The sequence below is a fragment of the Hylobates moloch genome, unplaced genomic scaffold (assembly GCF_009828535.3).
Source record: "Hylobates moloch isolate HMO894 unplaced genomic scaffold, HMol_V3 SCAFFOLD_1, whole genome shotgun sequence".
NCBI lineage: Eukaryota > Metazoa > Chordata > Mammalia > Primates > Hylobatidae > Hylobates > Hylobates moloch.
Window position 1 is genome coordinate 1131210 of NW_026652276.1, and position 15812 is coordinate 1147021.

Genomic DNA, 15812 nt, shown 5'->3' on the forward strand with positions numbered 1-15812 from the left:
CCCCACAAGCCGCGGTGGAGGCGAAGCGGCGGGTCCGCGGGCGGGTTGCATCATCCCGCGGGGAGGGCCTCGGTCACTGCTGCTCATCCCCAGGCGCCCCGGCCACGACACAAGATGCGATTTCACCGCGCACCTGTTACACCCGGAGCCAGCATCCCTGGCCCAAGGAGCCCTCCCTCCCCAGCCCCGCCCGCCCCCTACGATGCGTCTGTCGCTGGCTCAGAGCGGGGGCAGGTGGACGTTTTACGATTTCACTCGAAAGGGGCCAGGGTGGGGGAGGGCCCGGCGAGGGGTCCGCGGGCAAGTTCAGGTGCACGCGGGGCTTCGGGACGGGGCGCCGCCGGGTCCCTCCCCCGCGAGGTCTCAGGGGCGCGCCGGGGGAGGGGACGCCGCGTCCGAGCCGGGTGTCCGTCCCCCACCCTCCACGGGGCCCGCCGCGGTGTCAGCGGTGACGTCACAGCCCGGCCCCGGCCCCCTCCGTCCCCAGCCTCATCCCCGCGGCGGCCGCGTCGCCCGTCCCTCTCCCCGCGCGACAAACCAGCTGGCGACTGGAGCTCGGACGCCGCACGCAGCCAACCAGCGCCTCGGGAGGGGCGCGGGGCGGGCCGGGCCGGGGGCGCGCAGCCCGTCACGCGGCGGCGCCGTCACAGCGCAGAGCAGCCGGCGAGCGGCAGCAGCTCCGGGCTCGGGAGCCCGCGCCCATGCCAGTGCCCATGCGGGGCCGCCGCCAGTGACGCCGGAGAGGTAAGGCCGCCGCCCGCCCGACCTCCCGCGCCCACGCCCCTCGCCTCGCACCTGCGCCCGGCAGCCCGCGCCCGCAGCTAGCACCTGCACCCACTGCGCCCAGGGCGGGGAGCTCCGGCCCGGCGCCCTTGTTGCCGCCCAAAGCGCAGGCACTGCCGAGGCCCCTTCACTTCCAGACCTTCCTCCATCTCCGCAGAGAACAATGGGGGAAATTCAGGGGTGTCCGCCCTTCAGGTGCCGCTGGAAAAGGTCCCTTTGCCGCGATCTCGGCTGCAGCGGGACCCTCGGCTTAGGCGGGCGGGGGTCGCCCTCGGGAGGGCTCGCCCGGCCGGCGGGATCGGGATACCCCCGCCCTTCCCCGGCTATTCCGCTTCCCTGGAGAGGAGCCACCGGCGGGGCTGCGCCCAGACGGCGGGGGAGGGGAGGGATAGAGAGCAGGGCTGAGGACGCTGACGCCGCACCTGGGAGGGTGCGCGGCTGCAGCGCCTGGGCCCGAGGGGAGAGCGCGCAGGGCAGCCGGGCGCGGGCAGCTGCTCTGATTCCCGGGGTGGGGGAGGGCGGATGCTGGAGCCGGGAGCAAAACAGGCGGGCGGGGCGGGGGCTGCGGCGTTGGGGCCTGGCCACCCGCTTCGTTGCACTGCCGGGCTGCCCATCACCCCCTCCCACGCCAGAGACCCCAGCTCCCTTCTAGAAAGACCCAGCACCTGGGAGGGGCCGCCGGCGAGCACTGCCTGCGTCTCAGCAGCCAGCGCCCCTGTAACAGGTGTGGCCCGGCGGCGAGGGAGGGGCTGCGGGGCCGCAGGGTCTAGGCTGGCGGCGCGCCCCCGGCGCCCGGGCTCGGATGACACGAAGGAACAGTGGCCGCGAAGACCTTCGCACTCCTGCTTTAAGCCGCCGCTCACGCTGACTACCCCCAAACCAGTGGCACAACCCTCTCGCTGGGAAGGGCCGGGGCAGCATCCCCGCCGGGAGGGAGGGTCCGCAGGAGCGGGGCGCTGGGCGCGGGTAGGTGGGGTTGGGGGGGCCCTGCCGGCCGCAGGGCGGGAGGGGGAGGGGAAGGAGGGAATGCCAAGTCATGGGGCCTGCTGGGCGCGAGCGCGACGTCGCCCGGCGCGGACCCGATGCGCGCCCACGTCCCCGGGAATAGGGACCTTCCCCCAGAGACTGGAGGACCCCTTCCCCAAGCGGCAGCCCTTTCCAAGGGGTGCCTGCATTGCTGGAATTAAAGGCCTGCCAGGGCAAGCAGACTGGATCTTGCGGCTACGGAGAGGAGGCGGTGCGGAGAGGCCCCTGCCGCGCAGGGCTGGCACTGGTCTCACCCTGGGGACGCACAGCGCGACACCGTGCTTGGCTCTGCCGGACACACGGTAGCACTCAGGCTGGCGGGGCCTTTGCCAGGGAAGCCATGCCAGCACCCTCGTGATGTGAGAAGGCAGCAGAGGGTTTGAAGGGAAGCTCTGGGGTCCACGTGGGGGTTGGGGCTGCACCTGCGGCGGCCATTTTGCAGGTGTGGTTGGCCACCAGCCTTAGCCAGGCTGTGGAGTGGGGCAGATGTGGAGCTTGCGGTGCAGGGTGTGGGATGGGCCAGGGCCAGGGCTCAGGTCTGCCCTTGCACTGAACACACACCGTCTACTTAGAGGGGTTCCCTGTTTGGTTGATGGGGTGGTTAGAGTCAAGACCCAGGAACCCTCTGGACCGAAGGGATGCTGAGGGGCCCAGCGTGGGGTCAGAGGAGGGCAGCCTTTACTGGGGGCGAAGTCTCGGGAGGGCGCTGGGTCCAAGGCAGGGCCCAGATGAACAGCTTCACTCTGGCTGCAGATGGATCTGAGGCCCTGCAGGTGTCCTCCCTGGGCAGGTCCGCAGGGCGGACAGGGCTGGAATCAGGTGTCAAGGCAGGGGTCCTGGCCCGGGCCCAAGGAGGTCCCTGTGGTGAGGGCCTGCAAGATGTCTGCTGTGTGCCAGCCCTGCTCCCAGCTGGGTGCTGCCCCCCTGGGTGCCTCCTTTCCCCCTTCCCCCCTGGAATGTCCCACAGACTGCCCCATCTGGGGCTCCGGCCGGCCAGCCACAAACAGGTGGAGCCTGGAGTTCTGCCCAAAGTCCAGGGATGATGCTTGGCTGGATGAGGATTCAAACTGGGGCCACTGCCCGGCCGCCCAGCCTGTGCCTTGCAGTCGTCACTGATGTCATGACTGCTGACCTTGGGCCCACCATGTCCTTTGGGAGTAGGGTAGGGCAGTCCTCCTGTGGGATTTGTGAAGGGTGGAGGGGGAGATGTGGGCTGGAGGAGGAGGCCCTGGAGGAGACTGAGGGCATCTCTTCAGGCCACTCAGCCCGGCCAGCCAAAGTGGGTGAACTGGGTGTGGCAGGGACGGGAAGGGAGACGTTCCCACAGAGCCCTGGTCCTACCGGATTGGGGTCTATGGAGGGGCTACCAGCATTATGTCATTGGGATTTACTGAGCCCCGCACGTGCCTAGCTGGCCAATCCCGTCAGGCCTGAGACCATCCGTGCACATCTATCAGTGAGCTGGGAGGGGCCTGAGCTGCTACCACAGGTGGAGACTGGTGGGCCTGGGTCTCTGGGTGGCTGTGATTGGTAGGATGAGCACGTGGTTGTCTGCCTGCAGAGTCTGGGGACCTCTCTAGGTCATTGCCACATTCAGTGTTCTTAGGCCCAAAGGATGTGGCTCACCACCCGCAATATGGGTGGCCAAAGGGACTCAAGGTGTCACCTCCCACTGCCCATCACCCACTCCATGCCCAGGAGTGTCTCTGAGAACCATGGGGGGCTGGGCCACACCCTGCCCCGAACCTGTCCATGGGTGGCCAGGGTACCCAGGGACACAGCCAGGCAGCGTTGGGCCTGCATCCTTGCCGGCTTCTGCCCCTTAGGTGGTGGCCTCCAGCCATAGGCCCATCCCTGCTATAGGAGGGTTTGGGATCCCAGAGCTTTGCATCCCAGTCCTTTGGCATGGCACCTGGGCAGAGGCAGGGACACAGTGGCCCCACCTGACGAAGCCAGCTTGCTCTTTAGCTCCTGAGACCCACTGGGATCCCCACTCGCAGCCTGGCTGGCCTCTCACCACCCCAGTGCCTCCACCCACAGGGCCTCAAGAACCCAGGGGACAGCCGGCTGGGCTTGGCCCATGTGCTGCAGTTGGGGGTGCTGTGGGGCAGAGGGCACAGTCAAGGTCAGCAGCAGGTGGAGGCTGAGCCTCCTGACCTCTCCTGCTCCTTCCCAGCCCATCCTGCTGGCTTTGGCCTCCTGCAGGCCTAGTGCATTGTAGAGATTGATCCGGATGTGTGGATGTGGGACTTGGATGTTGGACTCAGAGGCTGGGGTTGCTGGAATCTGAGTAGGAGGGGCTGCTGCCTCTCTAAAGCCTCCTCACCTTGGATTTAATCTCCTAATCCCAGGCCTTGCGGTCTGGGCAGGCCCAGCCCTGGCTGCCACAGAGCCTGGGGATTCAGATGGCCTTTGGGGGTCCCTCCTGCTTGCCATCCCTGTCAGATTTCAGGACCCCCTGGGGTCTAGGGTGGGCAGGCCAGTGCCTGGCTGTCCAGGCATCCTCGTGCTTATTCCTCACCCCTCCCCACAGTGCCCTGGAGGGGGCCAGAGCAGTCACCTGGCCACACACACTCATAGTCACATGCATCCACTCGAACACACACAGATCCACATGCATATACACATACACACACATTGCACACACACTGACATACACATGCACACACACACCCACACGCACACACACACCCACACATACATGCACACACACAAACACTCATACACACAAATACATGCTCATGCACACTCACATACCCACACTTACATTCACACACAAACACACAGACATACACACATGCTCATGCACGCATGCATACATGCATGCATGCAGATACAAACACACACACACACACACACACACACACACACTCTGCATCCCTTGTTCCTGTCTTTGTTCTTGCCTGGGTTTCTTCTCTCAATACTTTCTACTCAACGTCCACATTAGGTTTTAGGCCCCCCTCAAATGCTGCCTCTGCCATGATGCCTGCTGTCACCCCTACCCCGCAGATTGGCACCCCCTCCACAACCATAGGTTTCCAGGGGTGGAGAAGAAGACAGGGAACACTGATTGGGCATAGCCTGCACTGTGCACCTCATGTGCTTCCCTTTATCCCACGCCACTCCACACCTGAACAATGAGAACAGCACCACTTGGCTGGGACCCCACTGAGGCAGGTGGTGGTATCCCCATTTTCCAGGTATGGAGACTGAGGCTCCTGAGAAGCCCATATGGCTTGTAAAGAGAGGACCTGGGACTCCGAGGATGGTAGCTCCTTTAGTGCTTTCTGCTCGTCCCTCCACTTTCTCCTCCACCCCCATTGCCCCCCCTTCTCCCACCCCCATGGGGGCCAGCACGGTGCCTCGCACAGAGTGAGGACTCAGTTCTCTTCCATGGCTGAGCCGGTTGTTTTAGCCCAGGTACTGCATTTCCTGGTAGAGTCCAGGGTGAGCTTTGGCCACCCTCTCAGGGGTTGGGGTGTCCTCGGGTCTCAGTGTCTCTTGTTCAGAACCTACGGATTCCTGAGCCTGGCTCAGGAATGACAGGCACCGCCTTCCCTCTGGGCCTCCCGTGGGGCTCCTGAAATGCAGCTCTAGGGACAGGCATGGCCCGGGACTGCTCCTGCAGGGCCCCTTCCCTGAGGCTGGTAGTGCCAGGAATGCCCTCAAGGGGTTCCTGCCCCCACCTCAGCCCTGCCAGGAGCCCTCAGGTGGGCCTCAGTTTCCTTCTCCATCTCTCATCAGCTCAAGCCAGTATGGTGCAGGACAGGGCCAGGCTGTCAATGCTCAAGGTCATGGGTCGGTGTGGCTCCTGAGGAGCTGCTGTGGGGCTGGGGCGGGGCTGTACTCAGTTGCTTGGTGTCATCTGGTCCCCACTCTCCTCCTGCTTCTGGGGTCAGGGCCCCACCATGGCTGCAGGTCCTTGGGGCCTGGGTGGGCTGCAGCTCTAGGACAAGCAGTGGCTGCAGTGGGCTAGGTGCAGACCAGAGGAGGACACTTACGGCCCTACACCCTTTGCGTCAGCTCTGTACTTAGGCAAGATGTTCTTGGTTGGTGTTTTATTTTCTCCAGCTCTTGGTTATCTTTATTTTATTTTATTGTAGAGACAGGGTCTCACTCTGTCACCCGGGTTGGAGTGCAGTGGTGCAGTCACAGCTCACCACAGCCTCAACCTCCTGGGTTCAAGTGATCCTCCTATCTCAGCCTCCTGAGTAGCTGGGACTATGGGCATGTATCACCACACCTGGCTAAGTTTTTGTAGACGGGGTTTTGCCATGTTGCCCAGGCAAGTCTTGAATTCCTGGGCTTAAGCAATCCTCCTGCCTCGGCCCCACAAAGTGCTGGGATTGTAGGTATGAGCCACTGTGCCCAGCCTTTTTATTTTCTTGAATGGGTTTTTTCCCTTTTATGGCACCTCCAGAAGTGGCCTCTGGCAGCTGCTTGCCATGTCCCCTGGACTGGAGTTTCTGTTTCTTGGACCCTAGAGCTGCTTGTTTCTTGGTTTCCTGTCTTGTTTTGCTGGAGCACATCCTTGTGTGACTTCCTTGAAAGGGTGCATGAGTCTTTGGTGTGTGAGCGTGTTTTTGCTGTGTCCTTGCTCTGGGTGGTAGTGTCTGGGGTGCTTCTGTTCCTAAGTAGTTTTCCTGGGAACTCTGAGGATAGGGTCACCATGGCTTTCTGCAGCAGGGAACTTATGAGCAGGCTTTGTTGGCAACTCGTCTTTTCTCCCTGGAAGCTTTTAGGATCCTGTCTTTTCCTTGGTGTTCTAACTTCATGTTGATGGGTGTAGGGATGGGGTTTGCATTTATTTATTTATTTATTTATTTATTTATTTGAGACGGAGTCTCGTTCTGTTGCCCAGGCTGGAGTGCAGTGGCGCGATTTCGGCTCACTGCAAGCTCCACCTCCCGGGTTCACGCCATTCTCCTGCCTCAGCCTCTCCGAGTAGCTGGGACTACAGGCGCCCGCCACCACGCCCGGCTAATTTTTTGTATTTTTTTAGTAGAGACGTGGTTTCACCCTGGTCTCGATCTCCTGACCTCGTGATCCGCCTGCCTCGGCCTCCCAAAGTGCTGGGATTACAAGCGTGAGCCACTGCACCCGGCAGGGTTCGCATTTATTGGCACTCGGTGGGCCCTTCACACTGAAGTCAGGGTCTCTTCTTCTATTTGTTCATAATTTCCTCCTTTTCATTTTTTCTTTTACCCTGAATTCATGGGTTGGTCTATTTGGTTGCTTTTCTCTTGTATATTCTGTCTCCTTGTTTATATTCTAAAGTCCTTTGACTGCCTTTTCTAGAGGTTTTTTGGAATCTTGTACTTCAGCTCTTACATTTTTCATCTCGAAAATCTTCACGTTTCTAATTGTTGTGTCTCATAGCATTTTGCCCTTGTTTTGAAAATGAGCATCTTCTTCAATCTCCTGGGTGTGTGGACAGAGGTTGTGTTCGGTTGTTTCACGTCTGTTCCATGCTTTGCCTGTCCTTCCCGCAGGGCCTGTTTTCTGCTGGCAGCTCTGGTCCTTCCCTTTCACGCTCTGTCCTCACGCCCGAGGAAGGCATTAGTTGGCACATCACGCATTAGGGAGGCCGTTGACGGGAGTGGCAGGGCTGCTGCTGCTCACCCCGGAGTGGTTCTGACCAGAGCTGGGGTGGGGTGTCCATGGGGGGTGGGGTGTCCATGGCAGGCCCTGGCTTAGGTGAAGGGGTGGGGCTGGCTACCAAGCTGCCCCTGCATATCCGAATGAGGGGTACTGCATTCTTCAGCTCACTGAAGGCTTCACTCCTGCTCTGGAGAAAGCCATGCAGCTGCTCACCTGGGGGCACTGGCAGTGACCACCCTCGGAGGGTGGATGGCGGGGCTGGGGGTGCGGGCTTCCATGTTAGCCTCACTTCTCACCCCTGCCTTCCACCGGGTGCCTGAGTTCCCGAGCCTGAGCCCCTGCCCCTTCCCTGCCCTCTGCAAGCGGCACTCAGGGCTGAGGTCCCAGGAAACGCCTCTCCCATGCCCTTTGCAGTTAGGGGCTCTGTGGTGGGCTCTCATGGGGTCTCAGAGTGACCAGTGTGCCTGCAGTCATTGGACCTGGGGCTCCTTACTCTCCAGGGGTGGCCAGGACACTCCTCTATGACCATCGGTTGTAATTCTAAGAAAAACCTGCTGCAAACTCTTCAAGAAGGATCAGTGTTTCAGGAAGCGGCCCAGGCCGATGCTTTGTTCTGGGCTGGCCCTGCCAGGTGTGCACATGGCGGGCCACTGCTCTAACTGGGAGCAAGTGGATCCTTGAGGTGAAGGCGGGTTCCCGAGGTGAAGGCGGATCCCCGAGGTGAAGGCTGATCCCTGCCTGAGGTGAAGGTGGATCCCGAGATGAAGGCTGATCCCTGAGGTGAAGGTGGATCTTGAGGTGAAGGCAGACCCAGAGGTGAAGGCAGATCCTGAGGTGAAGGCAGATCCCTGAGGTGAAGGAGGATCCATGAGGTGAAGGCAGATCCCTGAGGTGAAGGTGGATCCCCAGGTGAAGGTGGATCCATGAGGTGAAGGCAGATCCCTGAGGTGAAGGTGGATCCTGAGGTGAAGGCGGATCCCGAGGTGAAGGTGGATCCCTGAGGTGAAGGCGGATCCCGAGGTGAAGGGTGAAGGCAGATCCCTAGGTGAAGGCAGATCCCTAGGTGAAGGCAGATCCCTAGGTGAAGGCAGACCCGGAGGTGAAGGCAGACCCGGAGGTGAAGGCAGACCCGGAGGTGAAGGCTGTCTGGGCTCCAGGCGGATGCCTGTGTGATGCTCTGCAGCGTGGGCCTCTCCAGCAGCTGGGCAGGGAGTGCCTGTGCCAGGCCTGTGTCTGCCCCTCACTGTCACCCCATGTCTGGTCTTTCCTGGACACTCCTTGAGCTGAGGCACACTTTGTCATCTGCCTTAGTGCCACCCCCAGCCCCCTTCCATAGGGGCTTGGCTTTTTCTGCTGATGCCCCCACCCCAGGGTGAGGCAGGAACCTGAAATGGTCCCAGAGCCCCAAAGCAACAGGGGAGTTCCTCTGGGGCCACCCTGCCCTCTGTGCCTGCAGTGACTTGCGGGGCGTGGCCTGGTGCGGCCCAGTGGGTCTTCTGCGTGCATTTTTACCAAGTGAATGGATTCTGTTCCCCTCTCCTCTGTCCCGGGGCCCCTGGCTCAGGGCTCATGGTCTCCCTTTCCTGAAGTCATCACAGCCAAGATGGGATTACAGCCAGCTGGCCACAGCCACATACCCACGTGGATGGCCACCATCCCCCAGCCCTCTTTCCCTCTCCTGCCCACGGGCCATCTTCTCTGCCCACTTCCCGTGGGTGCATCCTGGGTCTAGTCAGAGCCTCAGACACCCATGGTGTTGCCTCTATGTCCCCAGTGCAGACCCCACCCTGCCCCCAGCAGCTTCTCAGCCCTTCTTTGCCTCTGAGCAGTCATCCCAGCCCCTCTGGCTTCCTCCCTGTCACCCTTGAGCCTGTGCCCTCATCTCTGGCCACTCCAGCCAGCGTGACCTCACCCCACAGGACCAGTTCATGCTTCTTGTTTCTGATGATTTCCTGCCCCACCTGTCCCAGAGGTGCCCCTCTCTGTCTTTGAGGGGAGCTCACCCTTTCTCCTGGGCTCTGGCGTGTGCTGTGTCTGGCACTATGGCCCGCAACCCCCCGCCTTCTCAGGGGTTCAGCTGTGTCAGACCCCCATCCTCAGCTTTGCCTTCTGCCATCAGCCATGCCCACAGGCTCTGGCCACCCTTGGGGCCAACTGGCTCCCTCTCAGGTCGGCTGACAGAACAACTTCTTGAAGATAGTTTCTTTTCTTTTCTTTTTTCTTTTCTTTGTTTTGAGATGGAGCCTCATGCTGTAGCCCAGGCTGGAGTGCAGTGGTGCAATCTCTACTCACTGCAACCTCTGCTTCCCGGGTTCAAGTGATTCTCCTGCCTCAGCCTCCCAAGTAGCTGGGATTATAGGTGCCTGCCACCAGGCCAAGCTAATTTTTGTATTTTTAGTAGAGACAGGGTTTCACCATGTTACAAGCCAGGGTGGTCACTAACTCCTGACCTCAAGTGATCTGCCCACCTCGGCCTCCCAAAGTGCTGGGGTTACAGGCATGAGCCACTGCAACTGGCCAATAGTTACATCTTTAAAAATTGTGTCATGTGGTAGCAAAAATATACAACAAAGAATACAGAATATTACAACCAACGGCCACATGCCCACATCAGCTTTCAAAATAAGGCATTTCCAACCTGCTCCACAAGGGTATCACTGGCAGAGGGCTCACCGCCACCCGGCATCTCGGCCGACCCACATCACCCTGGGGAGGAAGACAGACAGATGGGGCCTGGCGGGAGGGAGGTCCTTCCACGTCACCATGGCAGGCACATCCAGTGGCCTTGGTTGCGTCCAGGCCCTTAGACCCCCTCCACGCCCAGCACCGTGAATTCGGTGCTGATCGCTCCTGGAGTGTCATCGTCCGCCCTGAGTCTGTGGAGTGCTGCTTGTGTGTTTGAAACTTCGAGGGGGCCGCAGCCGACACTGCATTCATCTGCATCTTGGATGCTGGGCATTTGGGCTGTCTCCATTCTTTTTGTAATGATAAGTCATTCTGCATTTGGGTATATTTCTCCCTGTGAATATGTATAGCATCTCTACTTGCAGAGTTGCTGGGGCACATGGTCTGCAGCCCCTCCAGATGTTACCATGTTATTTTCAAAGTGGTGGCACCTGTTCACTCCCAAGGTGAGCTGTAAAAGCTCCTGTGGCCTCCTTCTGACAGTGCTTGGTGTGCCCCACTTTTAAATGTTGCCATCTGGTGGATACAGTTTGAAAATATGGTTTCTGAATTACTATCGTGGTTGAGTATCTTTTCATGTAAATTGCCAGTTCATATCTTTTTGCCCATTTTCTTTTGTGGTTTTTGTAAATTTTTATTTTTATCTGTCCTCTGTATTCTGCGTACAAATCCTTCGTTGAATTGTATGTGTTGCAGATACCTTCTCCAGGTGGGTGGGGTTCTCGTCACTGTTTTAGTGATATCTTTTGATACCCAAACTTTCCTTTTGGTGTTTTCCGTGGGTTAAGAACTCTTTCCGGCTGGGCGCCGTGGCTCACACCTGTAATCCCAGCGCTTTGGGAGGCCGAGGTGGGTGGATCACTTGAGGCCAGGAGCTTGAGACTAACCTGGCCAATGTGGTGAAACCCTATCTTTGCTGAAAATACAAAAAATAACAATAAAAATAGGTGTGATGGCACATGCCTGTAATCCCAGTTACTTGGGTGGCTGAGGCACAAGAAACTTTTTTTTTTTTATTATACTTTAAGTTCTAGGGTACATGTTCACAACGTGTAGGTTTGTTACATAGGTATACATTTACCATGTTGATTTGCTGCACCCATCAACTCGTCATTTACATTAGGTATTTCTCTTGAATCCTGGTGGCAGAGGTTGCAGCTAGCCAAACTGCACCACCGCACTCCAGCCTGGGCGACAGAGTGAGACTCTGTCTCCAAAAAAAATAAAAAAATAAAAAAATTCCTTCCCTAGGGGTAGTATGAAGATATAACTCTTCTTTATTTTCTTCCAAAACATTTTTTGTTAACATAGAGGTCTTTAATCCACATGGAATTTGTTTGACATATAAAGGGATCTAATGGTATATTTTCCATATTGCCAACCAGTATTCCTTCCATTGCTGGTTCGGTCATCCGTCCTCTCCCCCTTGCTCTGTAAAGCCACCTTTCCCAGATGTCAAAAGGGCTGTGCTTCTGCAAGTCTGTTCCTGGGGTCCCTTCTGTTGCACTCGTGGTGGCCTCTTCCTGTCCCAGTACAGCCCGACTTCATGCCAGGGCTTTCTACCAAGGCTCAAGATGACAGGGCGTGTTGCCCTCTGCCCTCTGGTCTTTTGTTTTTTTCTTCTTCAGACTTGTTGTGGATATTCTTAATATCTTACTCTACCATATACATTTTTAGAAGCAACTTGTCATGATTCACAAAAGAACTTGAGTTTTCATATGAAATGACATTGAGTTTTCGAATCGATTTGGGTAAACTTAAATGTTATCAAGATATTGAGATTTATTTTCCACAAATAAGTTATAGTTCTCCATTTATTTAGATTTTCTGCAACATTTTTAGTAAAGTTCTACAATTTTCTTTATAATAAGTTAGTGACGGCTGGGCGTGGTGGCTCATGCCTGTAATCCCAGCATTTTGGGAGGCCGAGGCGGGCAGATCACGAGGTCAGGAGTTCGAGACCAGCCTGGCCAACATAGTGAAACCCCATCTCTACTAAAAATGCAAAAAATTAGCCGGGCGTGGTGGTGGGCGCCTGTATTCCCAACTACTCGGGAGGCTGAGGCAGGAGGATCACTTGAACGCAGGAGGTGGAGGTTGCAGTGAGTCGAGATCGCACCATTGCACTACAACCCCAGGCGACAGTGTGAGACTCCATCTCAAAAAAAAAAAAAAAAAAAAGGTTAGTGACATTTATTCCTAGGTACTCTGTAGTTTGGGTTATTATTTTATTTATTTATTTATTTTTTAGAGAGAAGATCTTGCTCTGTTGCCCAGCCTGGAGTGCAGTGGTGTGATCATAGCTCACCGCAGCTTCGAACTCCTGAGCTCAAGTGATCCTCCTGCCTCAGCCTCCCAAGGAGCTGGTACTACAGATGTTGCCACTACTCCTGGCTAACAAAAAAAAAAAATTTGTTTTGTTTTAGAAATGGGTCTTGCTATGTTGCTCAGGCTGGTCTTGAATTCCTGGGCTCAAGCGATCCTTCTACCTCAGCCTCCATGGTAGCTGAGACTACAGGTGTGAGCCACTGTGCCAGGTTGGGTTATTATTTTAAAGGATACCTTAAAATATGTTTTAATTATTTATCAGGTATCTAAGAATGTTCTTGATTTCTACAACCTTATTGAACCTTCCTAACTCAAATAATTTTTCTGTGGATTCTCTTGATTTATAGGGAGATGAGCAAATGGTCTGCAAATAATGACAGTTTGGTTTCTTTCTTTCAAATTCATATTATGTCGTTTTTTATTTTCCTGTCTTACTGGTTTGGCTAGAAGCTGTCCTCCAATGATAAATAGAAGTGGAGATAGCAAGCATCCTGGACTTGTTTCTGAATTTAAAGGAAATGTTTCTATCATTTTACCATGAAGTGTGATGTTTGGGTAGATTTTTAGTAGATAGCTATTATGAGGTTAAAAAAGTTTTCTTTTATTCTAATGTTGCTTAGAATTTTATCACAAATGAGTCTTGAAAATTATGGAATTTTTTTAGTATCTATTGAGGGCCTCATATTTTTTCTTCTTTAATGTGAAAATTATAATAATAGCTATCCTAATGTCAAGCTATACTGGTATTCCTGGAATATGCTTACCTACATTGCCCTTTTGATTTGTTACTGTATTTTCTTGCTAATTTTTCAGACTTTCGTACCTATATTCATCAGTGAAACTGGTCTATAATCTTTCTCAATTTTTTCTTGTTTACTTTGATGCTGAAATTCTATTAGCATCAATGAATGAGCTAGGAGTACAGTTGGTGCTCCATATCCATGGGTTCTGCATCTGTGAATTCAACCAGATCAAGATTTTTGGAAAAAAAGAATGGTTCCTCTATACTGAACATGTACAAATATTTTTTCCTTTGTCACTATTACCTGGACAATACAGTATAGCAACAATTTATTAATACATAGCATTCACATTGTATTAGGTATTATAACTAATCTTGAGATGATTTAAAATATATGGAAGGGGCTGGGTGTGGTGGCTCACGCCTGTAATCCCAGCACTTTGGGAGGCCAGCGTGGGCAGATCACCTGAGGTCGGGAGTTCAAGACCAGCCTGACCAACATGGAGAAACCCTATATCTACTAAAAATACAAAATTAGTTGGGCATGGTGGTGCATGCCTAGTGGCGCATACTAGGGAGGCTGAGGCAGGAGAATTGCTTGAACCTGGGAGGCGGAGGTTGTGGTGAGCCGAGATCGCACCATTGCACTCCAGCCTAAGCAACAAGAGTGAAACTCTCTCTCTCTCTATATATATATACACACACACACATATATATATACACACACATATATAGACACATATATGTATATGTATGTGTCTATATATGTATGAGGATGTATAGGTCAAATGCAAATACTACACTAGCTCATATGAGGGACTTGAGCATCTGTGGATTTTGGTATCTGTGGGGGGTCCTGGAACCAATCTCCTACGGATACTGAGGGACGACTTTATATTCTTTGGGTGTTTCCCTCTCTTTCCTGCATTCTCATAAAGAGTTTGTATAGGACTGGTATTATCTTTTAAACAAATGTATGGTAGAACTCACCTATAAGAAGTGTCTGAATCTGCTGCCTTTTTTTGTGGGTAGATTTTTAAACTATCGGATCAATTTCTTTAATAATTGTAGGAAAATTCGTGTTTCTATTGCTTACTTTTTCTCATAGTTATGCATCACATTTTCCTGGTTCTTGGCAGGTCTAGTAATTTTTGATTGGATGCTAGACATGATTTTTAGACTTTAGAGTGTTTGATTTCTTATATTTCTTGCTTTAGAGCACGTTGGGCTTTGTCTTTGCAGGCACTTAACTTACTTGAAGACCAGTTTGATCAGTCAAGGCCTGTTCTTAAGCTTTTCTAGAGCTGGTCTAGAGTGGACCACCTGCAGGAATAGTTTAGTCCCCCACCTAGGGCCTGCCTTCTCCAAAGTCTCCACGGAATATCTGGAGTCGAGGCTCAAGAGGACTCCCTGTTCTGGCTGATAGGATCACAGATGTTGCCTTACTTTGTGTGAGTTTTGAGAATTGTTCAGCTTACAACGGCCCAGTCTTTTTGGGTCTGGATTATCCGGGCATGGACTAGGACTCTCAAAAGACTTAAGGGTACCCCTGTGCAAATTTCTGGGCTTCTACTGAGCAGCAACTTTCTTCCAGAACTCTGACTCACAACCTCCAGCTGCCTCCGCCCACCCAAACTCTGACCACCATCTTCTCAACTTGTCAAAGCTGCCAAGGTGCTTGGGTCCTACCTCGCTGTGCCTGCCTCCAGGCAGATTTGGAGTGGTCATAGGGCTCACCTAGTATGTGCCCCTTCTCTCAGGGATCACAGTCCTGCACTGCCTATTGTCTAATGTCTGAACACAGTAATTTTCGTATATTTTGTCTTCTTTGCTAGTTATTGTTTACAGTGAGAGGTTAAGCCTGGTCCCTGGGACTCCATCACGGCTGGACATGAAAACTCCATGTTTTGCTAGTAGTGTTTTCATTTCCATTTAGTAAGTATTTTTATGTTTTCATCATGATTTTTCCTTCGGTTTGTTATTTAGAAGTCTATTTTTAAAATTTCTAAACATGTGGGTTTTTAATTATTTTTAAATTAATTTTTAGTCTAATTGTGTTCAAATTACATGATTCATTTGATACAGGTCTTTGAAAGCTACTGGGAGTCGCTTTATGGTCTAGTACATGGTAAAATATTGTAAATGTTCCATATGTGTTGGAAAAGAATGTTGCTCTAATTTTCTGCAAGAGGCACATATGTCCATTCATTCATGATTATTGTGTTATGCTATGCCCTTATTAGTTATATATCTGCTTGATCTACCAATTAGTGAGAAGTGTGTTAAAATCCCTGTCATGATAAATTAATCAATTCCTCCATATTACATGACTCTTAACTTTGGTTTTATATTTTCATCCTTTTTTTCTTTCTGGGATAATTTTGGGTAATTTTTTTCTGACATATTTTCCAGTTCATTAATTCTGTGTTGAGCTCCATTTAATTTGCTGATTAGCATGTCTGCTAAGTTTTCAGTTTTAAATAATTATATTTTACTTCTAAAAGTTCTGCATGGTTCTTTCCCATATTTTATCCCGTTGTTTTTCACTTCTGCTTATTTCTTAGAACATTTAAGCCAACTTATTTTTATAATCTGTATTCGACAATTTTAATATCTGAAATCACTGAGGATCTAATCCCTCTCTTCC

The 15812-nt window shown here is 53.5% G+C and overlaps 1 protein-coding gene across 20 annotated transcripts in view; it reads left to right on the forward strand.

The window, feature by feature from the left end:
• Nucleotides 1-523: 523 nt before the first annotated feature.
• Nucleotides 524-15812, forward strand: part of KIF1A (kinesin family member 1A) — a 124016-nt gene continuing 108727 nt past the window's right edge. For 7 of the 20 annotated variants that reach the window (XM_032761761.2, XM_032761767.2, XM_058436608.1 and 4 more), the window contains exon 1: nucleotides 527-744. The gene's annotated coding sequence lies outside the window, so the exon portion shown is untranslated. Of the gene's footprint in view, nucleotides 745-15812 lie in introns of all 20 variants that reach the window. The other 13 variants (XM_032761702.2, XM_032761657.2, XM_032761667.2 and 10 more) reach the window with 4 other exon arrangements.